The sequence below is a fragment of the Chionomys nivalis genome, chromosome 1, assembly GCF_950005125.1.
Source record: "Chionomys nivalis chromosome 1, mChiNiv1.1, whole genome shotgun sequence".
Taxonomy (NCBI): domain Eukaryota; kingdom Metazoa; phylum Chordata; class Mammalia; order Rodentia; family Cricetidae; genus Chionomys; species Chionomys nivalis.
Genome location: NC_080086.1, coordinates 85,192,953 through 85,219,873, shown reverse-complemented (window position 1 = coordinate 85,219,873; position 26,921 = coordinate 85,192,953). Strand labels below are relative to the sequence as shown.

At 39.8% G+C, this 26,921-nt stretch overlaps 1 protein-coding gene and 1 non-coding gene across 2 annotated transcripts in view; both read left to right on the top strand.

Moving 5' to 3' along the window:
* The window catches only part of Qrfpr (pyroglutamylated RFamide peptide receptor), a 58,639-nt gene that overhangs the window by 1,699 nt on the left and 30,019 nt on the right, over positions 1–26,921 (top strand). The gene's annotated exons all lie outside the window — the stretch shown is intronic.
* Positions 13,431–13,503, top strand: Trnak-uuu (transfer RNA lysine (anticodon UUU)). The gene has a single exon. It is a non-coding gene; the product is annotated as a tRNA-Lys (tRNA).

The window sequence follows — 26,921 nt, the reverse complement described above, 5'->3', positions numbered from 1 at the left end:
AGACAAGATCTCTTGAGTAAATTGGGAACATGGGGACCATGGGAGAGGGTAGAAGGGGAGGGGAGAGGAAGGGAGGAGAGCAGAGAAAAATATACAGTTCAATAAAAACAATTTTAAAAAAGATCTGGAAAAAGAAAGTATTCCAGGGTATAGATCTTTGTAAATTGATTATAGACTAGAAACTTTTTGCATTTGGGCATCTTAGAGTTACCCACTACAGCTTATTCCATAAAATTAAGGAAGAAATTTAAATTATCAAATAGAATATGCTTTTTGAGGAGAAGTTATAATATTACTACTGTTCCTGCTAATTCAGGTATTTAGGAAAATATTTGTTCTACTAGGTAGTTATATTGTCATTGTGAAGGCAAGCAGCACAGATCTTTGCTAACTATGGAAGGACCAGACTTTGCCTCTAACAGGGGCTAACTGAGCAGGTCTGGGTCCCAGCTTTTAAATAATATGCTAAAGTTTGGAGAAGTTAGTAAGTAGAATGAGACAGATCTTTTACTCCAAGTCCTGTTGAGAGATGATGCTCAGAAAGGCCACAGATCTCCCCTAAGAGGTCATAGGTAGGCATAGCTGAGGGTTCTTTTAAGTTTTCTGCTTCTGTTTCTTCCTACTCTGTGGAGGATATATCACTTTAGCTTCTAAATACTAACCGAAGGTCATTTGTAGCTCTTAGATTGTATAGGGATGGTGTAAGAATAAAGTGTGTTAGCAAAAGTGATTTGGAAAGGATGATTGTCCCAGGCATGGTTTCACACACCTCTTATCCCAGAACTGAGGGAGGTACAGAGGCAGAAGACTTCATGTTTCTGGCAAGTCTGATGACATGGTGAAACTCTGTCTCAAAAAGCAGAAATAAAAGCATTAAGTGGCCATGTCATGGAAGTACAAGTTATTAAGAAGTGTTTAATTAGAAGTTCCTCCCCTTATTTATCTAGGACAAGATTTATGGAATAAATAATATTCCTCATATTGACTGACCAGAAACAAAACAGAGAGCAGAAAAAATGGCCTATAGAGGGACTGATCAAGGATATGGAAGGAAGTAATTTGCATATTATAGGTTAGCATAGTATTGAAAAATTCCTTTGATATATTAGCAAAAGACAATTAAATATAGTAAGAGTTAAAACTTAGTTTTAATTTATTCATTTGATAAAATGCTTGAGAATCTGCTATATGGCAAACTATTTTTCCTTAAGAATATGAAAGCTTATCTAGACCATTGTGGAGCCTCAGAGAGTAGAATATACCAAAAGTGAGCAAAGACAGTCTTTACCATCCAGAAGAAGATCCAGTCTTCACTTGGACCAGGGGAGAGATGGGACAGCTTTCCGTGGCTGTGTTGGTTGAGCCAGGTCTTGAAGAATGATTTGGATTGTTTTCCACAGAGGAGGACGGGCTGTGTGGAGGAACATGGTCAGCCCACAGTTTGGGGAGAGAAAGGTCTGATGTTTTAAGAACATTGTGTAGGGCGCTTCAGGCATACACAGCTGATATGTGGGGAACTGTAGAAAATAAGAAAAGAAGGCTACCATAACTGGGAAGGAAAATGAGTTATGTAAAAGCCTAGGATATAAACAATTCTCAATGCCTCTAGGGATAAGGTGATACAGACAGTGGCAGGGGAGTGGCTGTCTCCTGGAAGGGCAAAATAGCCTCCTCCAGAGCTGTAGACAGGCTATCACACTTTCTAGTGTAATCGCGGTTTCCATTTCTCTCTCCCTGCTCTTCCTCAACATGAACATAGATTTTCATGATACTGACATCTAACTCAAATTTAAGTCAAATGCATTTTTGTAAAGTAAAGCACCTGGATAACGTTGGTCATACATAACCCATACGCTTTAAGTTATGAGTTTTCTAAGACTTTCTTCTAAACTCTTGGGACAGTAGTCTCTGAATGACTGCCTGTCCTCATTTAGTTCTCTCCTGTCTTAGATTGTTGTCCATTGCTGGGATAAAACAGCATAAACAAAAGCAACTTGGAAAAGAAAGGGTTTATTTATCTTACCCGTCTTTTACAATCCACCATTAAGTGAAGTCAGGATAAGAACTCAAGGCAAGAGTTTGGAGGAAGCAACTGGATGAAGCAGAAGACATAGAGGAATACTGTTTATTTACTAGTAGACTTGCTCTCTACTTGCTTATAGGCCTAAGAACTCTTCCCAGGGGTGGCACTGCCCCAATGGGTGATCCCTCATACCAGTCTAATAAAGAAGATGCCTCACAGACATCTTGCTTGCAGACAATCTGATGGAAGCATTCCCTTAATCAAGGTTTCTTCCTCCCAGATAGCTTTTACTTATGTCAAGCTGACAGAGAACTAAGGAGCACATCTTTGTTCCTAGAGACCGCAGCAATTATTAAGTGTTCTACCAAGATCCTCGTGTAAGGCACGTGACCTTGGAAGTTAGTAAGCACTCCTGTCAGCAGTTGTTCTTAGACCTGCTTGCATAGAAAGTCTCTGAAGTGCTCCTAGAAACTGCCTCTGACAGATCAAGTCCAGAGAGTAACTCTCAATTCAGATGCAGCTTGCTCTGACCTTTGGCGCATGTGGTACCCAAAAGCTCTACCCAGGGATTGTGTCAGAATGTCTTGTTGTGGGACTAAAATTATCTCTATTGGGAGTATTGACACCATAGAAATCAACTGCTACATATTGGGCCCACAAAGCAAAGAGTCAAGGAAATGAAAACACTAGGCTTGCCTCTTCTATCACATCACAGAGCAAAGACATTGTGTGTCTCTTGGTACCACTGTTGACAGCTGAGTCATTATATCTATAAACATGTTTATTTGCCTGAATTTCATTCCTTAGGTGATGCACCTCATTTGCAGAAGTTATTTAAAGCAATTAAAAAAGAGAGAGGGAGAGATTCCAAAAATATCCTAAATAATGGTGACAAGCTCAAGGGAGTGCCCATCACAGATGGTCTCTGTTTGAATAATGCTCATAAAGAAAGGAGAGGTAGGAAATTAAACTTCCCTGTGGCCGATCTGAGAATTCCCCCACAGGGAATCGTTCTTAATCTTGACTACGCATGTAACTCCTTGAGTTTTACAAGGTAAAGATACCTAGTCCCCACCCCTAAAGATACTGAATTAATTGGTTTGATCGTGAATACTGTTACCATGTTTTCAAAAGTTCTAGAGATCAGGAAGCGTTATAATTCACAGCTGAGGTTGAGAACTGTGGAAGCACTTCAAATACCGATAGCACCAGTGCAGTTAAAATAAAGAAATAGTGGATACAGCATCTTTTGATAGCATAGTCTGGTCCACATGTACCAGTGAGGTTTTGTTTTCAATTTATTTAAGAAATAGAAATTAAAACTGCTTGTAAAATTCAGAAAATTGTATATAAAAGGAGTTCTACAAAAAATTCATGACAATTGCATTGCATGTAGTCTGTTATATCCTTACTGAAGCCCTTAAACTTTCCAGAGTATTTCAAGATGATTTTGGGATGCTCAGCTCAGTCTCTGGCCTCTACACATACATATATTGGTGAGCATATTCCTATATACACTTGCACACACATATCATATACACCACATGTCTATCATATGCATATACCACATCTCTCTCTCTCTCTCTCTCTCTCTCTCTCTATATATATATATATATATATATATATATATATATACCCTACACACACACACATGCAAGTGTGTTCACATAGACAGATTGGAATTCTAAGCACATAGAATGTAACTTCATTATAATTAGCATAACTTATGTCAAAGGATTCCAATCTTTTATCCATAGCCACAGCTACTGCTGTAGGTGAATGACATAGAAGCTTCATCAGAACAGCAGCTGGCTCTCTTGTTAACAATCAGAGTCATACATGTGACTTTATGCGTGTTACAGACAGGGGCTTCACTGAAAGGGAGGGAGGGGAGAGGAAAAGAGTGAGCTCTTGCACAGCAGACTGCATCAGGTTGGTGTATAGAAGATGCATGACAATGAACTTCAAAATTCATTGAAGAAGTTGATATATGAATAGAGGACCTGTTCAGAGTAAAACTGGCATGCTCCCAGCTTTCAGACTGAGTGAGGAATTACATCAGAAGTTCCTCTGAATAGGAAGGGAGGATTGTGTCATCTGGTTAGCATCAGTTTGATACACATTTGGAAAGAAAATGACACTGTCAGTCAAGAGAGTCACTAAATTTTCCCAAGAGATGAAAAGGCAGTGGAAACAGCCACGAGTTTTTATTCAGGAGAGCCTCTGTACCTGGGTCAATAATATTTATTGTTACTTCACAGGAAAAGACAGCTGTAGAAGGAGCAGCGGGCTGCATTCCCGTCCAGCTCCCGCACGGCTAGCTTTATAACCGAAATAACAACACAAAAATTGTATTCTTTTAAACACTGCCTGGCCCATTAGTTTCAGCCTCTTACTGGCTAATTCTCACATCTTGATTAACCCATTTCTAATAACCTGTGTAGCACCACAAGGTGGTGGCTTACCAGGAAGGATTCTAGCCTACATCCGCCTGGGGACGGAGAATCATGGCGACTGCCTGAATCTGCTTCTTTCTCCCAGCATTCTGTTCTATCTACTTCACCTACCTAATTTTCTGTTCTATCAAAGGGCCAAGGCAGTTTCTTTATTAACCAATGAAAGTAACCCATAGACAGATAACCCTCCTCCATCAGATAGCAGTGATAAAGCCTGGAAGTTTTCCTTGTACTCTTAACTTGTGGCCCAAACTTTGGAACCCTCTTTTCAGAGTTTACTCCTGTATCCTGTGATGGTGATGATATGGAGGAGAGGTGTTCAGGAGGACTGGGCTCATTCCTCCCTGAATAACTTGGGTAGACTGGGTAGAGTAGGCAGGGCATCTTTGCCATGGCGCTTGGGCTGACTTACATGTATTCACCCACACTACACAGGCTTCTCCATCCAACCTGACTTCAGAGAATTCTGAGAGCTACCTCCCAGAGTAAAATGCTACTAAAGACAGTTTTCTATTCCTTTCTTGTGGGAAAGGTTTCCAGCCATCTCCCTACTTTTGATTAAGTTGGTCTAAGAACTTCTCCCTTCCATACAGGCTGTACAATGGTATGGAACACTGGGGTCAGAGTGCTTGGCTCCAGCAAAGTGAATCATTGACTATGTGACTGGTCACCTTGACCTTCAGGTTTGCTGACTTTCTCTAGGACTAGGAACACAAAGTACTGATACCATCTAGATCTTATTTGTTCTTTTCCTGTAAGTAACAAATGCTGGGAATCTAGGTGAATTTATATGGCTTTGTGAATGTGGGTTCATCACGTTAGCCAAGCTAACAACTGCAGGGGAGTCATGTGTGACCCCATTAGCCACAAACATGCAGGGAAATGCTTGACTGCTGGATAAGAAGTTTTTCTGGGGGAGGAGGATGTGTGGAGCAGTCTAGTGTGTTTTATACAATTGGCCACATGCAGTTGTGGGGCTGAATTCAAATGTTGTGGCTCTGAGCTCCTCAAACGTGATTACCCTGTCTTTGATTTTTTTTTGTTATGTTCTTCTTTATAGCCTAAGTCTAAAAGTAGGCTTTTTGAGATCAAGATGAACCCCTGCCAAGCTCTCCTGGCCTGGGATGGACATCACTCTCTGACACTCCTTTTATGCTTATGTCCCCTGTGGTAGATGGTTTTCTTGACTGCCTACTCTGCTCACGCATCATGGTAGGTCAGTGGATGGAGTTAGGCATCTTCTCTGGCCAGTTCCCTTTCAGCCCATGGGGCCAAGAAAGATGCAGAAGGAGCTGTGCTCACATTTGTTCACATCTACAGACTGCCGGGCCCCAATGATTAGCACTAAAGTGCACAGGTACAAGCTTCCTGATTTATGTGATTTCTCAAAACTAAAATCAAAGCAGGAATTGTTCATTCTTCCTGTGACTGAGTTTCTAAGACATTTCTGCTCATATCACCAAGACTGTAAGTCATTTGTGTACTGGAGATCTGAAAAGATTGTGTGTCTGTGCCTCTCCTGGGAGAGAGACAAAGGCAGTGTGGTGCAGGAGACAAATGTGTACTCTGGAGTCGCACAGCCTCAGCTGACAGTTCTGTTTCCCCTTTTTTCAGTTGCCGTATCAACTAGATTCTACAATAAATGTCTGGGTTAAATCATCCGTATTAGAGGACAAAGCAGAAGAGAGTCATAATTATTATATGCCTGGTACTGCCTCCTGCAGTGTGAGATGAGACTGCAGAGTTATACGACAAAGATGAATTTTAGCAAAAAATATTAATAGCTATCCAGTTCTTAGGATTTGCCTCTTTCTTTTTAACATGTCTGTAATAGTTATATCTTAGAACTGGAGAGATGTTCAGTTATTAGGCTCCATTTGTTTTTACAGAGGGCAGGAATTGGGCTCCAAGCAGCCATGTCAGGCAGCTCACAATCACCTGTGACTCTTGCTTCAGGGTATCCAAAATCCTCTTCTGGCCTCTGAGTTTATATGGTGCTGTGCCTCAAGCCGAGAGTCTTATCCATGCTGGGCAAACATTCTACCAACTGAGCTACATCCTCTTCTCCAGTTTGCACATGTGGCACACACACACACATGTGCAAACACACACGCACACACACAATTGTAGTGCAACTCTAATTGGTCTTAATAATAAAAACTTGGAGTCAGATATTAAGGGGTGAAAGATGAAAGATCAGAGAAACAGAGCAACCAGCCTCTAGTTCTTACCTCTACCAAATCCTCAGACTGAGCGGGGTATTCTGTCTCTCCAGTTCCTCAGACCGACTGCTGAGCTCCTGTCTCTTCCCGCCTTATATTCCTCTCTCCACCCTGTCATATCACTTGCCATCTCTACCTCGCTAGTACTGGGATTAAAAGTGTGAGCCACCACTGCTTGACTCTATTTCTACTTTAGATTGATTCAGTCTCCTGTAGCTCAGGGTGGCTGTGAACTCACAGAGATCCAACTGCCTCTGCCTTCTGAGTGCTGGAATTAAAAGTGTGTGCCACCACTGCCTGGCCTCTATAACTAACTAGTGGCTAGCTCTGCACTCTGATCTTCAGACAAGCTTTATTTGTTAAATCACAAACAAAATATCACCACACACAATTAAAAAAATATAAATTGAAGGGTTATTTGTATTTTTCACCTACACATCTCTTTCAAAGCCAGGTATGGTGGCTCACGTTTTCAATTCAAGTACTTGGGAGACCGAGGCAGCAAGATTGATGCAAGTTTGAGACCATTCTGAGTTATTGGGTGAGACATTGTCTGAACAAGTAAATAAATGAATATCTTTAGCATATGCATGAAAAGAGACCAATATTTTTTTTAAAAAAAATTCCTTGTGGAATTGAAATGCGCTTTGCGTATGCTAATGATATAAGTTGGCAAAGCAGTATTTGACATTGAGGAAAATTATTTAAATTTTTAAAATATCGTTTCTTCATCTGTACCCTTGGGAAACATGCACTTGGAAGGACTGAACTGACAATAAAGGACAGTGTGCACTGAAAGGACTGGGCACTTATTGTAACAATTGTAACTAATTGTTACCAATTCAGTCTTTTTTTTTTTTTAAGTGTTTGGTATATTTGTATGTAGAATACATTTTTATCCAAAAAGGAATGATTTAAAAAACTGGATGAGAGGATATAGCTCAGTTGGTAGAATATTTGCCCAGCATGGATAAGACTCTGGGTTTGAGCTACAGCACCATATAAACCAGATACAGTGATATGCAACCATAAGCCAAGTACTCAGAGGATAGCGCAAGAGGACCAGAAGTCTAAGGTTGTTCTCAGCAATATAGTGAATTCAAGGTTAGCCTGAGATACATGAGACCCTGTCTCAGAACACAAAGGGGCTGAAGAAAGACCACTGATTTCCAGAATAACCAGGGTCAATTGGCAGCACCCAAAGAGTGGCTAACTTCAGTAGCTCCAGTTCTATGGGATTCAATACCTTTTTCTGACTTTCCTGAGTACCACACGATTATATTGCCCAGAAAAACATGCAGGTGAAATACCCATACACATAAAAATAAATAATACAATAAGAAATTTAAGAACTGTCATGCTGTTGGTAATATCTTAAATATATTCATTATGTATTTTTACAAAACAATTGCTTTATTCCTATAAATTTACAGATAACTTATGCTAATTTATTGATTAGTTACCTAACAATCATTACTTCTATTCTGAAAATATCAGAATATTTGTTGTTTGCACTGGGAAAATGGAGTGCAGTGGTGCTTTCATTTGCTGCAGAGGCAGTGGCAGATCCCTAGGGAAGGGTACTGGAGCTGGCTGTGAAGGCTTTCCTGGGGTTGATGCCACTTTGGTAATTAAGGCTCACATGACTTTCCAAGTCACCCCTGACTGTAGGAATGATGTAGATACAGCAGATCAGCATAAAGTGATTCTGTTGACTTGTTACCCTGCCTTTTAATTCAGCAAGTCGCTGTGACAACACTGCCCCGAGAACACACACGACACATCCTTTCATTATGAGCACACACAGAGCCATTTTTCTGTGATCGTTCTTGCTGTCTGATTCATGGCCTGGAAAGGAGAGTAGGTCTTCTCACTTTGACCACCAGGTCCAGGGGCACTGTGAAATAGATGTTGGCCCCTTGATGTTGACTGCATTTTCCCACATGCGTGGATTTTCTTGATCTGGACAGTCACGGGCAATACTGTGCACTTTAGAGCCGAGGGAATAAGAGCGATGAGAATAGCCAGCTATGCACAGAGAGCTTACCATGTACTAGGTACATTATCCTCATTCCACAGGTGGGAGAGATAGAGATGCTTAAATGTTCTATTTTATCAAGCATATGTTCTGTGGAATAAGCCCCTCAAAGGTAGAGTGATAAAAGAAACCATTGCTCCCATGAAGAACTTTCATCTTGGCTCAGATGAGGGGTTCTTTTTTCTTTGAATTTTTAAAACTTCAATCTATACACAAATGTAGTTTTATTCACAATAGCCTAAAAGTTGAAAAAAAAAAGAATATCCAACAACTGAGAAATGGGTAAAGAAAATGTTATATATCCATTTAGTGAATATATGATATTTGGAATATATTCAGTTGTATAAAAGAACAAATTATTGTTATATTCTATAACATGGATGAACCTCAGATATAATTTCTCTTTCTTTTCTTCTTTAAACCATTTCTTAGATAATTTATTCTTTTTTTCAGGTCTTATATTTTGTTTTTTAATTGTTTTTATTGAGCTATATATTTTTCTCTACTCCCCTTCCTTCCTCTCCCCTCCCCTTCTATCCTCTCCCATGGTCCCCATGCTCCCAATTTACTCAGGAGATCTTGTTTTTTTTTTTCTACTTCCCATGTAAATTAGATCCATGTATGTCTCTCTTAGGGTCCTTACTGTTGTCTAGGTCCTCTGAGATTGTGAATTCTAAGTTAGTTTTTCTTTGCTTTATACCTAAAAGCCACGTATGAGTGCATACATATGATATTTGTCTTTCTGGGTCTGAGTTACCTCACTCAATATGATGTTTTCTAGATCCATCCATTTGCCTACAAATTTCAAGATATCGTTATTCTTTCTGCTATGTAGTATTCCATTGTGTAAATGTACCACATTTTCCTCTTCCTTTCTTTGGTTGAGGGGTATTTAGGTTGTTTCCATGTTATGGCTATAACAAACAATGCTGCTATGAACATAGTCCTTGTGATACGATTGACCATCTTTTGAGTACATACCCAAATGTGTTATTTCTGGGTCTTGAGAAAGGTTGTTTCTTGATTTTCTGAGAAATTGCCATACTGATATCCAAAGGGGCTGTACCAGTTTGCACTTTCACCAGCAATGGAAGAGTGTCCCCCTTACACTACAACCTCTCCAACATGAGTTGTCATCAGTGTTTTTGATCTTACAGGTGTAAGATGAAATCTCAGAGTTGTTTTGATTTGCATTTCTCTGATGGCTAAGGAAGTTGAGCATTTCCTTAAATATCTTTCAACCATTTTAAATTCCAGATGAGGGGTTCTTAATCTGGTCTTTCTGGTATCACTCATGAGACTACATTCAACTAATGACCTATTAGGCTCTCATTATATTAGATGTCCTAAACAAGAGGCACAACATCTCTGATGCAGGTGACTTCCTCAATCAGAAGAGCCCAGAGTTCTTTTTATGGAGCTATGTAGTAGGAGGCAGCTTGTTCGTTCCCAGCTGCCCAGGACCAAAATAATCACTCAGAAACAATATTAATTAAATCATTGTTTGGCCAATCACTTAAGCATATTGCTAGCTAGCTCTTACATCTAGAATTAACCTATTACCATTATTTTATATTTTACTACGAGGCTCGTGGCCTATTGGCAAGGTTTCAGCTGACAGCCCACATTTTCTTCTCTGGTGTGGAAGTATCAATATGATCCTGATTCAAGCAGTGACTTCCCCAGTAGGTTCTAAATAAGAAACATGAGTAGTGTCTGAGATTTTCTTAACGGTAAAATAACAAAGCCTTGGAAGCTAACAATGGCCACTGTTTTAAAAAAGTATTTAATGAAGTAAAATAAAACTCTAGTTAAATTTATATTATAGTACAATTACAAACTGTAATAGGTTTGCAAGATGTTCCAAGAATCTGGTTGAAATGATGAACACATTACAAATTCAAATTAAATTTACATTTTTAGTATTGATGAAATACCACATCTGGGTAATTTTATGACCTTGTGATCATTTGCTCCTCTGGTTTGCATTCCACCCTCAGTGTTTAAATCCCACAAAGTCAGAAACAGGTCTGTTTAATCTAATCAGTCCACTAAACAGATTAGCATAGATTCTGTGTTCAAAGGGATTAATGAGCATTTTCCATTATAATCATGAAGCTTTTGTGGGATCCCTGTTCATTTCTGTGATGGCATATGAAATTGCACCTACTTTTCCTGTGTTTTGTATAGACATTATTTAGTTGTGAGGAACAAAGACCCAATTCACTTCAAGTAATTGGTGTTATAGGATGACTTATTTTGTGTCATTCATGAAGGAGCTAGTGTCTTTTGAAGACAAGGTGAGAAGCAGGTAGCTGTCATGGAAACTGAAGCAGAACTCAGAGCAATAGCTCTGTGAAGCTCAGCAGAAGGAATTCACCATCTCTAGGTGAAGCTATCAATGCAACTTTCGCCCTTCTCTAGAAAGAATAAAGGACCACTTATTAAAGTTGATTGCTTTTTACCACCAATTTCTACTATTTTGATTTATTTTGTTCTGTTAAATTTCCTAGGTGCTTTTTCTTGACAAGTCAATGTGGCTGCATACTTCTCCTTCAATACTGTACCTCAGGGTGGTTACTGTAGTAATTAGGTCTTTTGCTGTTAGTATCTATTGTTCACATCCTTATGCTTGGGGTTGGTGAAAAACTTAATATGTAGCATATCTGTCTCTTTGACTTGTCGATGACTGGCATTTAGATGACCAAAATTTAGTAGGTATATCAGTTAATGTTCAGATTACTGGGACAAATCAGCAAATTAAGGGCCAAAAGGCTTGGTTGGATCCACAGTTTCAGTCTATCACATCAGGGGAGGATGGTGATTGGTGCTAGAGTTGGAATATACAGAGCAGCTGGTTCACATCTGTGCATGTGATGAAGTAGAGTGTCTGGAGCCTGTACTTCAGCTTTCTAGGCATAGTCTAGGAGGCTTTGTTTACCAGTTAGGCCCAAATTCCAAAGTTCCCACAATCTCCTAGAATAGTGTCAGCAACTTCAGACCACATGACCAGAAACACAAGTCTCTGGAGAATTTTTCACATTTAAACCCTAACAAGGGATAAAAAAAATGTCTTCAAAGTAAGTGTGGTCTTTATGGAACTCTATGCTGGTATACCTTTCCACTGTTCATTGCTATAATTAAATGCCTGTGACCGAGTGGTGTTTTATAGCAAAAAGTGCTTTATTTAACTCGCCATCCTGGATATCTACATTTGGAAATGGCATTCTTCCTCATAAATTCTCCAGATGAGGTAGGGTAGGATATTACAAGGGCCAGGGAATGTTTGTATATGTGTGAGTTCTGCATGCATGCATATGTGTCTGCATCTCTGTGTGTATTCTGTGATCTCTTTCTCTCCTTCAAGCTATCTCTAGTCATGGAGGCTTCATCCTGATGGCTTTATGGAATTGTACCCATCTTGGAAGGTCCCACTTCTATATGTGATAATCAGATTTGCTCCACCTCTTCATTATTTCATGATCAACATGAACTTGACCGTGAAGTTCAAAGGGGACAAATTACAGCTTGTTTTTTTTTTTTTTTTAGAATTATCATTTCTCTTCATTATAATTAAAGAAGCAGAGTGTTTTTTTTTTCCCACTCTCTAGCTTTTATGCTGGTGCTCAAGTTGGTGTTCAAGAGATACTGTCTGAGTGCATTCTTCTGAAGACCTTCTGATAGAGGCAACAGTAATCTGTATCAAGGAATTTAGAGCTAGGGGTTATAATCTGCTAATGAGTTAGGAAGTTTTGGGTGAGCATTAGCCATTTAAAAAAATCAAGTATCTAAAAACAGAAAGCATCAAAGAGCATAGTCATGTAAACATTGCTACATATTTGCTGCGATTTAAACTTCAAATATGCCCCCAAAACTTTGGTCGTGTGTTAAAGACTTCATCAGGTTGTCACTGTTGGGAGATATTAGAACCTTTCAGAGGTGGGAGCTAGGGGAAGTTCTTAGGCCACTGAGAGCATGACTTAGAAGAAATAGTGAGCGTTCAGCCCCTTCTTACTCTGTAGTTTATTTCTTGGCATGAGGTAAGTAATTTGTTCTGTAATATATTCCCATCATAATGGGTTGCCTTGCTCCAAGGTCAAGGGGAGGCAATTCTTCATAGGCTGGAAGCTTCAAAATGAGCCCAAACAGCCTTTAATCTTTATCTGTTAATTGCCACAGGCATCTGATAGACTTTAACCATTTGATGGATTAAAGCTGACAAGCACTCTCATTTGTGCATATATCATGGTCATAACCAAATGCCTAATGGGAATGTAGTTGTCTGTCGGTGGCGGTCCAGCAGGAGACACAGCCGAGAACAGCTGCCAGCAGCTGCAGGAGCTCCCTTAGCCTTTATGTCCCTCCACTCAGGTAAAGCTGCTTCTTCACTTGACCAGGAAAAGGAATTTCAGAACAAGTCAATATGAAGCAGATTTGGTGCTTATTAAAAATAAAGTTTAACATGGATTTAAGCATGGGTGGTAATAGAACGAGAGCTCTCAGGGAAAGAACAGGATATCCTCGAGAGCATGGTGTCTTAACAGAGGTTATTTATGGGCTTTGGGGATTATCTTGTTCAAAGTATCTCTGAAGGACTTCACCCCATATCTTTCCCCCTTTTTAATAAGTGAAATTATAGGATGGCTGTAGAAGGAGCATCAGGCTGTGTTCCTGCCACCCAGCTCCCGGCCGCCCAGCTAGCTCAGTCAGAAGAGCATGGGACTTTTAATCCCAGGGTCATGGGTTCGAGCCCCATGTTAAGTGCCATTTGTAGAAGGAGTGGTGGGCTGCGTTCCTGCCATCCAGCTTCCAGCCGCCTGGCTAGCTTATGCCCCAAAATAACAACACACAAATTGTATTCATTTAAACACTGCTTGGCCCATTAGCTCTAGCCTCTTACTGGCTAACTCTCACATCTTGATTAACCCATTTCTAATAATCTGTGTAGCACCGGGAAAGATTCAGCATGTCTGACCTGGTGGCTAGCTCCATCGCGTCTGCCCTGGAGAAGAGGGGCATGGCGTCTGGCTCACTTCCCTTCTTCCCAGCATTCTGTTTGGTCTACTCCACCTATCTAAATTCTGCCCTATCAGGCCAAACAATTTTCTTTATTAATTAACCAATGAAAGCAACAGATAGAAAGAAGTCACTCCCACATCATTTCCCTCTTTTCTGTTTAAACAAAAAAGAAAGGCTTTAATTTTAACCTAGCAAAATTACATAGAACAAAACAGTTATCAAGCAAGAATTACAATTACAATATTTATATCTACTTTATCTTTTACCGCAACAAAGGCAAACTATAACTATCTATCTATTCTTCAACTCCATCAAAGACTCCCAAAGAATATAATATTACCTAAGTAAACAAGAAGTAAGAAACTTCCAAAACTCTAGAAGTGACAGAGATATCTTGCTGCCTGGATAGTCACCCACAGTTCTTTTGTAGAACTGGGGCATCCATCTTCAGCCTTCAGGCCCATAGTATCCAGAGACGTTTTCATGAAGCAGGAAATTTCAAAGGCAGTTCAGTCACTATCTGCTGTGTCCTGCAAAATGTCTCGCAGACTCTTTCATGAATCAGGAACCCTGAAAGACCATCTCACCTTTAGGCAAGTTCAGTAGTCCTCTCTCTGGGGGTTCTTTGTGGCCAGTTTATGCAACAGTTCAGGCAAGAGGAGTTTCTTGCCCAAATGGCTAACCAACTCCATAAGGAGCCTCTTTGATGCCCATCTTCCTCTTGAAGTAGATTGGTGCTGCCAGGAGCAGACATGTCTCATTGTCATGAAAAGTCCTAAGTTATTAAAACATTTAAAATGCCATAGTCTGTAGTCTTTAAAAGATATGAAGACTGTCTAAGTGAAATATATCTCTATATATCTAGAAAATCTAACTAACATGACTACAAGCTTGACTATTATCAATGATTATCCATTAAGAACCTATATTTCCTAATTATATATTGCATTTTAAAATGAACTACACAATCACAATACCATAATCAATATCAGATATATATATATATACATATAACAAAATTGACCTTAAAATCCATACCAATGCAAATTATTCATATCTATATCATATCCCCCTTTAAATGTAAAAGAACATTTATAAACAATATTTGGGAATATGAGCGCAGTTTTTTCTCTCCAAGCTGCTTCCTGCTGAATGTGGGCGCTGTTAATCAGGTCTTTCATGGTATAACCTGTGTGCTAGATTCATCTCAGTCAGCAGTTGAGTGAAGTAATTTTTTGAAGGTGTTTACAGCAACCATTCAGGAGGGCATGGTCTATCATACCATATTGGGATAGAAACAATCCATAGGGTCTCATCCTCTGTGAAAACAAAAGAAGAAACTCCTTTCCAAAGCATCATGTCCTTTGATCCGAATTTTAAAGTCAAGGTATTTTCAAAATATCTATCTTGGATTAGTTCAGCAGCATTTATAAACAAATATCTTTTAGCAGCTGTTGCTCTTTCCTCAGCATTCAAACAATTCAAAGATAGCATAATAGCATACAATATCAAGATTCTCTGTGTATTTTCCATCTTTGTGCGGCTTTATTTTAACCTCTATTTTGTTTACTTTTACTTTTAATTTTTGAGACAGGTTCTCTGTATATCTTTGTCTTGGAATAACTCTGTAGACCAGGCTGTTCTTGAACTCTCAGAGATCCGGCTGCCTCCCCAGTGCTGGGATTAAGGGTGTATGCTACCACACCTTGAACTCACAGAGATCTGTCTGTCTCTGCCTCCCAGGCATTGGGATTAAAGGTGTGTGATACCACACCTTAAAGTCACAGAGGTCAATCTACTTCTGTCTCCCAAATGTTGGGATTAAAGGTGTGTACTACCATACCCAACTTCTTTCTTTCTTTCTTTCTTTCTTTCTTTCTTTCTTTCTTTCTTTTCTTTCTTTCTTTCTTTTTTTTAATTTAAGAACTTTAACCTTTAGCCTACATATATTTTTAACACACTGTAAACCATTTAGAGGTTTTCTTTGACTTCAAATTTTTCTTTTACTGTATATCTCTCTTTTTGTGACCACATGAGTCCTTAATTTACCAAGCAATATCGGTAGGACTAAAGCTGTGGCTTTGGCTGGTAGATCCAGCCCATTCCTTGGCTTTCCAGCCTCATGGCAGAGATACCAGCTGTAGCCATTTTTATTGCCACGCTCCACGGTGTTTCAAGGTCCTTGCCGGCAAGCAAGCTGCAACAGTGTTAAACAACACTCAAAAGCTCCATAGTCAGGACTGCCTGCTTAAAAGAGTCAGAGTTTGTCCTGGCAGGATGGCCCAGAAAGCTAGCATTTTACAATGACACAGCTTTTTTCCTGCTATGGCTAAAAACTGAAAAGCATGCGTTCAGCTTTTCATCAACATCATTTAATTGTTTCATGGCAGGACCTCTTAAAAGAGCTGCAGGGTTTTGCAGCTAAAGCTGAGTTAGGAAGCCTCTCTTAGATGAGAGCACTTGCTTGCCTCTAGCAAGCAGAGCAGACCCAAGAAATTGCTGCTACCAAGAAAACATGCTTTACTCTATTCTTTCCCAAGCTTTCTCAGGCTTTCTGTGGATTCAGTTATCCCCGTCTGGGCACCATTTGTAGAAGGAGCTGTGGGCTGCATTCCTGCCACCTGGCTCCCAGCCGTCTAGCTAGCTTATGCCCCCAAATAATAACACAGAAACTGTATTATTTTTTAAACACTGCCTGGCCCATTATATCTAGCCTCTTCTTGGCTAACTCTCATATCTTGCTTAACCCATTTCTAATAATCTGTGTAGCACGGTGTCTTATCAGGAAAGATTCAGCATATCTGACCTGGCAGCTGGCTCCATCACATCTAACTCACTTCCTTTCTGCCAAGCATTCTGTTCTGTCTACTCCACCCACCTAAGGGCTGGCCTATCAAATGGTCCAAGGCAGTTTCTTTATTAACCAATGAGAGTAACACATAGACAGATCATCATTTCCTCCATCAGGTGGCTCAAGAGATGCCTTAGATAGGATTATAACCATGGATCATAAAAGTTAAACAGGGGGCTTAAGACTTATCTCTTACTATAAATGGAATTTTTGTGAGATACCAAGAATATTGGAGGCTCTTAGCTAGAAAAGGAGGAAGAGAAGTCATATAAGTTTAATATTTAGGCATAACTTGCTATTTTAATAATAATGTCACAGGTTCCCTCTTATGTTGCTGTTAGTATATCAGGGCATTTTGGTCTTGTAGTACAGCTGTCCTTAACATTTAAATTTTGGTATGGCATTCCTTGAGCTATAAATAAACATATTAATGGTTGTGTATTAGGAATGAGCCAAGCTTAAAAGAATAATTCTAAGGAAGAACTCAAGGGTGGAATAGATAATAAGAAATACAGTATGAGATTTTAATTATTGGATATATACTATGCTGATAGTACTTAAAAGGAAAATAATAAAGCAAGCAGAAACAAAAATCAAGAATCAGGTATACTACTGATACATTTATGAAATGAGGTTTCTGAAGTACTACAAATATTATAGACATTGACCCTGGTGTTGGTTGCCCAGCAGAACTACATAGTAAAACTCCATTGCTGAGGTTAGCATGTACTCCTGTTGTAGGACATGGAGGGGTCAAACTGGAACTGAACTGGAATTTTCCTCCTTTCTGATTTGTACTCATATTGCCAGAAAGTGCTATATAGGGTAGCTGTCATCAACAGTCTTACTCAGCTGTGGTCCCTGCATACTACACTGGTAACCAGTCAATTATGATGTGCCCCTGGGCAATAGTGACAAACCTTAAAGTAAAATAAACCACTTTCTAATTGGAAGCAAGGCTGATCCAAAGGAGAGACTTCATGTCTGGTGCTAAAAACCTGGTCAAAATCCCATAGCTAAGAGGTCACAGGCCATACTGTGGAAGCCATTGCTGCTGATTTGCAAAATGGACATGATAGGTCTGTCAAGTTGCCTTCTAAATAACTAGCTTTATGCTCATAGATTAGGGCTGGTGCCAGCTTTGTTCAGAGAAGCTTCCTATTGCAGTGGTCAGTGATACCTGAGGAGATTCCTAACTTGTCAAAGTGCTGAGAGTAAGTGGTTGTTGAATACTTAGCCATGAGTGAGACAGCACTGTCACCCTCTGCAAGGACATCATGGAAGAGGAGACAGAATGAATGTAAGCCTGAATGAAGGGGTAGAGTATGGTCAAATCTTCAGGTCAAGTGTCTCAAGAGTTCCTGGTTGCTACAGGAAACCAGGAATCTCAACATCTAGACATGAAGGCAAGCCACAACACCAAAAGTTACTAAAAGCTGCAACCTCGTTTTCTACCAAATAAGAGATGTTACCTCTTGGACTCGGGTCTTAATATCCCATGCTTGGACATCAACTGTAACACTAGAGGGCACCATGCGCGACCGTTCTCTCCAGCCTTGAAGAGTATCAATTTGTACCTGTGTACACCCAGAAGATTAACAATTGCAAACTCCACATCCTTCTTTGCTCTCAATAGAAAAAACAAAAAACTAAAAACAAAACAAACAGAAAAACAAAATAGGCATCTAACATAACAATAAGAAAGAAAAAAGTTGCCTAAATAAAGCATTATGAGACAAGAAGGTCACAAAGATACCATTGAGTTTGTTCTGTGTTGGCCCTATGAGGTTTGGGGCCTGGTTTGTATAGTGAGACACTACAAAACCCAGGTAGACATTGGAGAAAGCTAATTTTTAATTTGTGAGTGGTTATTGATTGAAGACAGTTTCTGAGTTAGGGATGTGGGTTGTGTTCATTTCCACTCTCAGGGCTGGGACCTCATCTGGTGCAGATCCATGCAGGCTCTGTGCAGGCTGCCACGGACTCCATGAGCTTATACGTGCATCAGTCCTGATGTGTTTAGAAGGCTTTCGCTGTTCGCTTGGTGTTCTCCATCCCTATGGTGCTTACATTTTTTCTGCCTCATCTTCCGCAGGGTTCTCTGACCTATAAGGGGAGGGAAATGAATGAGATATCCCATTTACATTCCAAGATCTCTTAGTCTCTGCTCCTTGTCCAGTTGTGTGTCCCTGTTTTGGTATACTAAAGAAGGACACATCCCTGATGATGGCTGAACAAGATACTGATCTATGAGTACAGCAGATTGGCATTAGGCATTGTTTGCTGCTACATTTGTTTAGCAGAACAGTATTATTTAGTTTTCTTCCAAGTCCCTTGCTTATCTAGTTTCAGGCTCTTGGTCAGCCAAGCAGTGTTGGCTGTGCATTCTATAGTGAGCCTTAAAACCAATCAGATACTGGTTTGTTAGTCCTTCAAACTTTGTGCCACACTAGTGCACCAGTGCATCTTGAAGGCAGGTCACCATTATAGATCAAAGTTTGTATCTGGGTTGGCGTTTACCTTTCTCCTTTGGTAACATGCAAATTACCTTCCACTACCATGAAAACAAGTCAGTAGCGATGAAGGTTCTAGGTAGGTGTGCTAGTTTGAAAGAAAATGACCCCCACAGGCTTGAAGGGAGTGGCTCTTAGGCATGTATGCAGACATAGGCAATGTGGTTTTCTGTTTTTAATCAGTAAGCAGGAGAATAGGGCACATTTACAGGGGAAATTGCCTTCTTTTTCTCATTTCAGGCCAAAGGTTTTTACTTTCTAGTTGGTAATAAGGGTAAACAATATTCTCTGTGCATGCCTGTGTATCTCAAAGTAAAGAGCAGGGAGAGGAGGAGAATGAGGCAGCGGTGCAATTCAAACCTGAGATGCTCACTGTAGTCAGACATCACATATTTAAACCTGAGATACTAGTTCTGCTTGTCCTGTGCAGTGTAGACATTTGTTGCACATTACATGTCCAGAGCACAGGTGGCTAATTTCTATCCAGGAATTCCTGGAGACCTTTGCTACATATGTCTTATGGTGTCTCTTTAGAGGAGCCCAGTGGTGCAGATGTACATTAAAATTTGGAAGATTCAAGCAACCATGTTTTCATCATTTATCTCTTGTTAAGGTTTTGTCTTTCTTCCCTATATGAATAGTAATTTCTACTTTGCCCCCAACTCAACTATACTTTAAAAAAACTACTTCTTATTATTAGAAATTTAGAAAATAATCCAAAAATGACCATCAGTTAGCATTCTTGTAAAGAAAAATCACTCAATAGCATGCAGTGCAGTCTCTAAGAGATTGATATCAGACATTGTAGAGTAACTTCATTTTACTGAGTATGCTGCTACTTCAGGACATTTTAAATTGTGTATTAAATGATATATTAAATACCCCTAGGTCTTCTAAATACTTAAATTATGTACATACATTTCTAATAAAGAAGACAATATGAGATAGTCATTCAATGCTGTAATTCAGGATGGACAATTAGCACATTGATTTCTTTAATTCAGACACATTAATTTCCCAGCCCCATGTTATTGCTTAAAGCCTCATGTGTGTTAGGTCTCCGCTGATTAAAGAAGTGGCTGTTCTCTCTGTATAGATCCAAAGCAGTCATTTGTGTGGTGTGGATTTTGCTGGTATTGAGAAATAAAGACCTTCAGTACCATAAGTGAGGGTGCAGTGAAATCACAGAACCAGATCTCTCCATGCACACATGGAAACAAAAGGTTTATGGGAAATATGGAACTGCTGCATGGCTATCTGTTGACTTGTAGAGAGAGAACATCCAGAGGATTTGAGGAGTCAAAAACTGTCATGGTTACCTCTTGAGGACTTATAGAGGAGCAAAATTGGGAAAAGCCTTGTCAATTTTAAAGAGGTAGCTGAAAGGTGGGGGAAGAAGCTATAAGCTGAACAGCCTGAAGTTAGCATAGGGGGGAGATGAGAAGAGCCTGGATACTAGTGTGGAGGGGCTTTGATGTATGTTGCAGGTACCACTAAAAGGATCCTGGAGGTTAGTGTGGGGCTTTATATGTAAGCAGATGCCCCATTTGTGTGAGGTAGGAAGAGATAAGGGATATAGTTCTTGGAAGACAGAAACCCATTTCACAGGTGCCTGAGGAATGCTGAGTGTAGGCTTTTAACTCTGTGTCAGCCTGAGATGAGACCTAGTTATTGGTACCGACTTTTGGAGTTTTGGACCTAGCACTTACTATTTCTGTCATGGACAAGTTTCTGTTAGAGTACAAAGTTGCATCTCCACAGGAAAATCCCATTGCTTGCAGACTGGTGAAGATAAATACTTTGTGCCCAGGAACAAATTAGACTCATTAACACTTTAGTTTACTTGGCCATTCTTTTACTTTTGACATTAATTCTGTCAACACAAAACCACAGTTCCCATCTTAAAGAGACTATGAAGCAGTTTCTTCTGGACCCATGAGTGATCATGGCCCAGAAACACAGATGTAGGTTACCCAAATTCCATGTTTTGATGTGGAAGCAGTTTTATGAAGTTGTATAGTTTTATAGAATAAAGATTACCTGAGTTCACCAACTTCAGTTGGACAGGGAAGGAACAAGTATAGGTTCAAACTAGTCCCTCTGAATGTGGGTGACAGTTGTATGGCTCGGGCAGACTGTGAGGCCACTGGCAGTGGCACCAGGACTTATCCCTGCTGCTTACTGGCTTTTAGGGAACCTATTCTCTTTGGATGGATACTTTGCTCAGCCTAGATATGGTAGGGAGAGCATTGGATTTTACACAAAGTAATATGCCTTATCCTCTCTGAGGAATGGATTGGGAGTGGTGAGGGGGAAGGTGAAGGGAATGGGAGAAGGAACTGGGATTGGTATGTAAAATGAAAAAAAGATAATTTGTTTTCTTTTCAAAAAAGAAAAACAAAAATAAAACAGAAACTATAGGAAAAAAGTCATAAGTTAAGGCAAATTTAAAATATACCAGTGTACAAGTAGAGTGGTAGACACAAGCAAGATGGGGGAAGCTTTACATAGGTCCAAGATCACGTTTCTAGCTTTTGGATTAGTAGAAGCTAGTGGTCTGCTGAGTTAAGAGATTATAAACATTTTTAAAAATCTATTAGTCACTATATGTTGGTTCCAACACAGAGTTGGGCAGGAAAAGGGTGTTCTGGAGGGCTAGAACTAGCCCAGAATATGGTAAGTAGTCTCTGGACCTTGCAACTAGGGCACCACACTTCTAACCAGTCAATCAGTCTCTGCAAGACAGAGCGTTGTGTATTTATTAAATGTAAATAATGAGCTATGTAAAATTCCTATATAACCCCGTTTTTAAAGGCATTATTGATTGCCACAATATAATACGCTTTTTTGACTCAACAATTTTTTTCTAATGCCTGCTCTGAGCATTTCTGTTCATTTCCTGATATACAAAAAGCTAATCTCCCACCCCTGTTACTTCACAATGGGTTACTTTAAAATTCTGAACATAATGAAACCATTATTTCTGAATTTTGTATTATTGTCCTAATGTTTAACCTGGGCTTATTTTACTCCATTATTTTAATAGTCTAATTTTTGGTCACTAGTGGGAACTAGAAAGCCAATTTAGTCTAAATAGCATTTTCTCTAAAATAGCAATTTCAGCCATTGGAATAATAAAAATAGAGGCTACTATTATAGATAGTTTTATTCTGGTGAATTAGTCTTTCAGTACTAATCCACCAGAGACATTTTTTTGTAATTGAAGGAACACCCTGAGGAGAAATACACAATTCCGGTGTGCTGCAGGCTCGCAAGCCAAAAATCTCCAAGTCTGGAATCCATGAGGTCCTCAGTGTGAGTCCATCTGCCTAGACCTTGTTTCTCAAGTCGGTTCCCACAGAGAAACACTTCCTTGCCCTGGTCTTAGATGATGAGTGTTGCAGGTGCCTTTGAGGCTGGAGGACAGGATCCAAGAGGGTAAAGTGGGGGTCTCAGAGTAATGAGTCAAGATTGGTACAGATCTGTTATGGGTCATTAATGTAGGACTCACTTTTCCCAGGTTCATATAATGTGAATTTTTCTGAACATGTTCCTTCAGTTGAATGAAATCTAGGTAGGAAGGGCTGGGAGACTTTTCACTGGTACAGGCTTTCATATTTCCTCTTCTCCTGCCTCATGAGGACAATCTGGGATTGCTGGACATAGAAAAACACCATTTCAAAGTAATAGAGAACAAGACAGACAAAGGAAGACTGGAAAGAAGGGTTTTTGTTTGGTTGGTTTTTATAGAAGGAAATTTAGAAGCAAACATTAATTTGTAGTTTTACTTTAGTGAGATAGTTTAATAGATATCTCTCCACTTGGTATCTTCTGAGATGAATGTGTCACCCAGTGTTGATGAGTCTATAGGAATAAAATGGAGTCAGCAAGATGGCTCAGCAGTTAAAGGCTCTTATTGCCATGCTTGATGGCTGCCATCCTCAATGACCCTAGCTGGATCCCTAGAAGTCCACAGAGTGAAAGGAGAGAATGGACTTCCTCAATTGTTCTATGGTTTCCACATATATACCCGCACATGCAATTAATAAATAAAAACATAATAAAAAGAAAAAGTGCCCTCAAACTTAATACACAAAATTCTAAACAAAATCTCATGTAAGAACCTTTTCAAGCTATCTTCCAAATAAAGTTGGAATTGTTATACCCAGATCACAAAACCCCCCAAAACCAGCAAGGAAAACAAGTCCCATATGTAAAAGTAAAGAGCCTTTATTTTATACAAGTTTACAAACTCAGTCTCTACGTATGTCTGATTATTGGAATAATCAGAGAGCCCAAGCTCAGTTAGAGTTGGGTTTTTATAGTAATAAAAGTGAGAGTGAGGGATTTCTAAGGTTCAGAACCCCTGATTGGCTGATTGGTGTCCTGGTGAGTGTGTGCTGGCAGGTGATCTTATCTACAATGGTTGGAACATTAGGAATTTCCTTTGGATGGTGTATTCTTGCGTGGTGCTGAGGTAAGTTCAGTCTATGTTTCTTCCTACAACCAGGTATTGGTTCAGGGTAATCTATTGAGATTCAGGCCTCCATTAAACTTATCATGGCTGAGTCCTACCCTGGCAGATGATAACGGTAGGAAATTAAGAACTTCCTTTGAGTGATCTGTTTCTATTAAGCTTATTGAGGCTGGTTCCTACAGGAATAGTGTCAAGATCAGAAGGAATTGCTTTGGAAAACATGCTTGGTGTTCTCAAAGGGAGGTCTGTGCTTAGGTAAAAGAGAAGAATGTACTACCTCATTTGACTCAGTGGGAGATGTTCTCTGCAATTGTTACTTAGTAAAAAAAAGACCAACTTTAAAGGAGCCAGAAAAGAGTCTAAAGAATGGTTCAGTGTCATGATAGTTCTTTTAGAACATCAATCTTTGAAAGTTAGGCACAGAGATAACCTGGAATGCATCAAACCAACCGACCTCACTTACGGGCTACACAGCTAGTGTGACAAACTTGTTCCTGGACTTGGTGGTCTACAATGGCTTCATTTTTCATGTACCACTATGCAATGAACTTCTATAAACATGAACCTGAGATTAAATGAAGAGTCACCCATTGCCACCCTTCACACCTATTATGAATGAGGCTATCTTAGCTTGTTCACACTTCCCCTTTCTTGGGGCTTTCAGTTTGCTCTCTTTTGCATGAATTACAGGTCACCTACTGCCCTATTTTCTAGTGCAGATTTTACCAGCATCTCTTTACACATTTATTAATTGTGGCGTGCTAGCTGCTCTACCTTACTGGAAACATGTTACTAATATAGAACAGCTGAACACATACTATTTTATTTTTTTAAAAAAACTTGTAATAATTTTGTAATTAGAGAGAATGTCAGGTCCAGAGGAAACCCCAATTCCCCAAACTCCAAAATTGAACTCAACTTGGACTATAGGAGGATTTCTGGCAGTTAGATACATCTTGTAATACTGAGAATTTGTGAAACTTGGTTTCATCTACCATCTCCATCTCTGCTGGATATAAATCCAGCAGAAGGGACAAATGACTTCCTGTGGGGTCTATCAACATATCAAAACCCACGCTGGCCTCCAGGTTCCCTCAGTATCACAAGTACCTGTTACACATTTCAAAGTCCGTGCTAGTATCCTAGCCCTCACACCTCCTCCCCTACCCTACACTCCCTCCAGCTTCCTCTCACCCTCAGGTACTCTTTAATCCTACTATTCTGAATATGGCCTCTTTTTCTCCATTTCCTTTTCTCACTTTGCTCTGCCCCTCTTTCTCTTACTGTTTTTCCTATTCTCTATCCTCTGCTATTCTCCCCTCCCCCACAGATAGTCCTGGCCAAGACCAGTCTGCTGGCCATGTTCAATTGCCTTCATTTTTTTCTCTTCTCTGGATTTTTCCAGATGCTTCAGGCTGTTCTTTCTCTTATCTACACTAAAAACCTTCCTTAAGCCATATGATGGAGTGTTCACGTCGTCAGTTTACACAGGGAAGTACTTTAAAAATCTCACATATTAAATGTTAGTGTTCCAGTGATTTTGTTATACTCAATGGAAACATTCTCTAGGGAATGTGACATTTTAAGGGACCAGGGCACATTTTCACACAGACTATTGCGTTTTCAGAGGCAGGTTACTAAGGCAGTGCCTGCTTTAAGAAGATAGTGACTTTGCAAATCAGAAGCAATCTCCTCCAGAAAGACTTTGAAGGGCAAGAGAAGGAGCTTACCAGTGAAAGTATGGGTGCTGAATGTGTACACGAAGGAAGGATCATACAACAAGGACAAAGGTTCTACCAAAAGGAATATTCTTTGAACATAGACAGATCTGATCGACAGGAATGCCACAAAACATGTACAGGAAAGAAGTCTTCGGATTTAAAAAAAACAGCAGAGTCATGAAGGAGAAACAAACAAGCCAAAAAGGAAACCAAATTAAACAGAAAAATATGTTTCATTATGCCCTTATTTCACAATTCTAATACTAAAGAACTTGATACAGGCCTTCTAGTAATAAGTCAGAATATTTATGAAGAGGCAAACAACAGAGTGGAGTGTTTACACATTAGCACTGGGAGTGCACGGCAAACGGCAGCAAAGCCAGGTCCTCTACATTCTCATCTGAAAGGGAGGCAATACTGAGTGTGCCATTACAACAGCCATTTTCGAATAGCTTATTTTGCTCACTTTTCAAAAGTTGCTTGGAAAAGACTTGTTAAAAACAAGAATAAGACGTAAGAAATACACCCACTGCTGGTAGGGTTGAAAACTGGTGCAGCCACTCTGGAAATCAGTGTGGAGAAGCCTCCAAAAGCTAGAAATAAGTCTACCAGAAGACAGAAGCATACAGGGCAGTCAGTAGGTTTTTAAGGGAAACAACACAATGTTTCAGCTATTTCTCCAGGTCATCCTGTTTCAGGACTCAAGTGAAGTCATGATTAGCAAACAAACTGCACAAGCAGCGCTCTCAGTCAGTCACTACATACATCAATAAACCACTGTCTAATAACTGGTCTTTTTTACACAATTCTACTTCACCAGCTATACCAATCCTTGGCATATGTCCAAAGGACTTGACATCCTATTCCAGATACAAGCTCAGTCATGTTCATTGCTGCTATATTCACAATAGCCAGGAAGTCAGAACAACCGCATGTCCTTCAACAACAGATAGAAGGATATGATTGGATTTAAGGCCCAAAAGATAATATGGAACCTATGTCTGAGACTGCTCGTGTGACTGACCACATAGGCCATGGACTTAGGAAAAAAACAAACTCTACTGTTCTATTAAACTAACCTAGCAATGAAATGACTCCTAACACCATTCTGCTATATCTACGGATTACTCCTTTGCTCCGTCATCAGCCGAATTTTGTTCTGCAGGATATAGGAACTAATACAGAGATTACAACAGGACAATATGCAAAGTGAGAGACCTTGAGACATTCAGTCCTAAGTGGGCTGTCTTCATCAGCTCCCTCCTCTTGGGACTCAGGGAACTCTGTCAAAGAGGAAGCACAGAGACTGAAAAGAGTCAGTAGGGATGGAAGACAACAAGGAAACAGTACCTTTCAGACATAAGAGGACTGGCAACTATATGAATTCACAGAGACTGGAAATTTGTATGTGGCCTGTCTTAACTTGGATTTCCACTGTTGCAATGAAACACCATCACTAAAAATAACTAAGAGATAAAGGCTTTATTTGTCGTATACTTCTATAGCACCTATCATTATCAAAGGAAGTCTAAACAGGAACCCAAAGAGGGCAGAACCCAGAAGCAGGAAATGATGCAGAAGCCGTGGAGGAAGACTACATT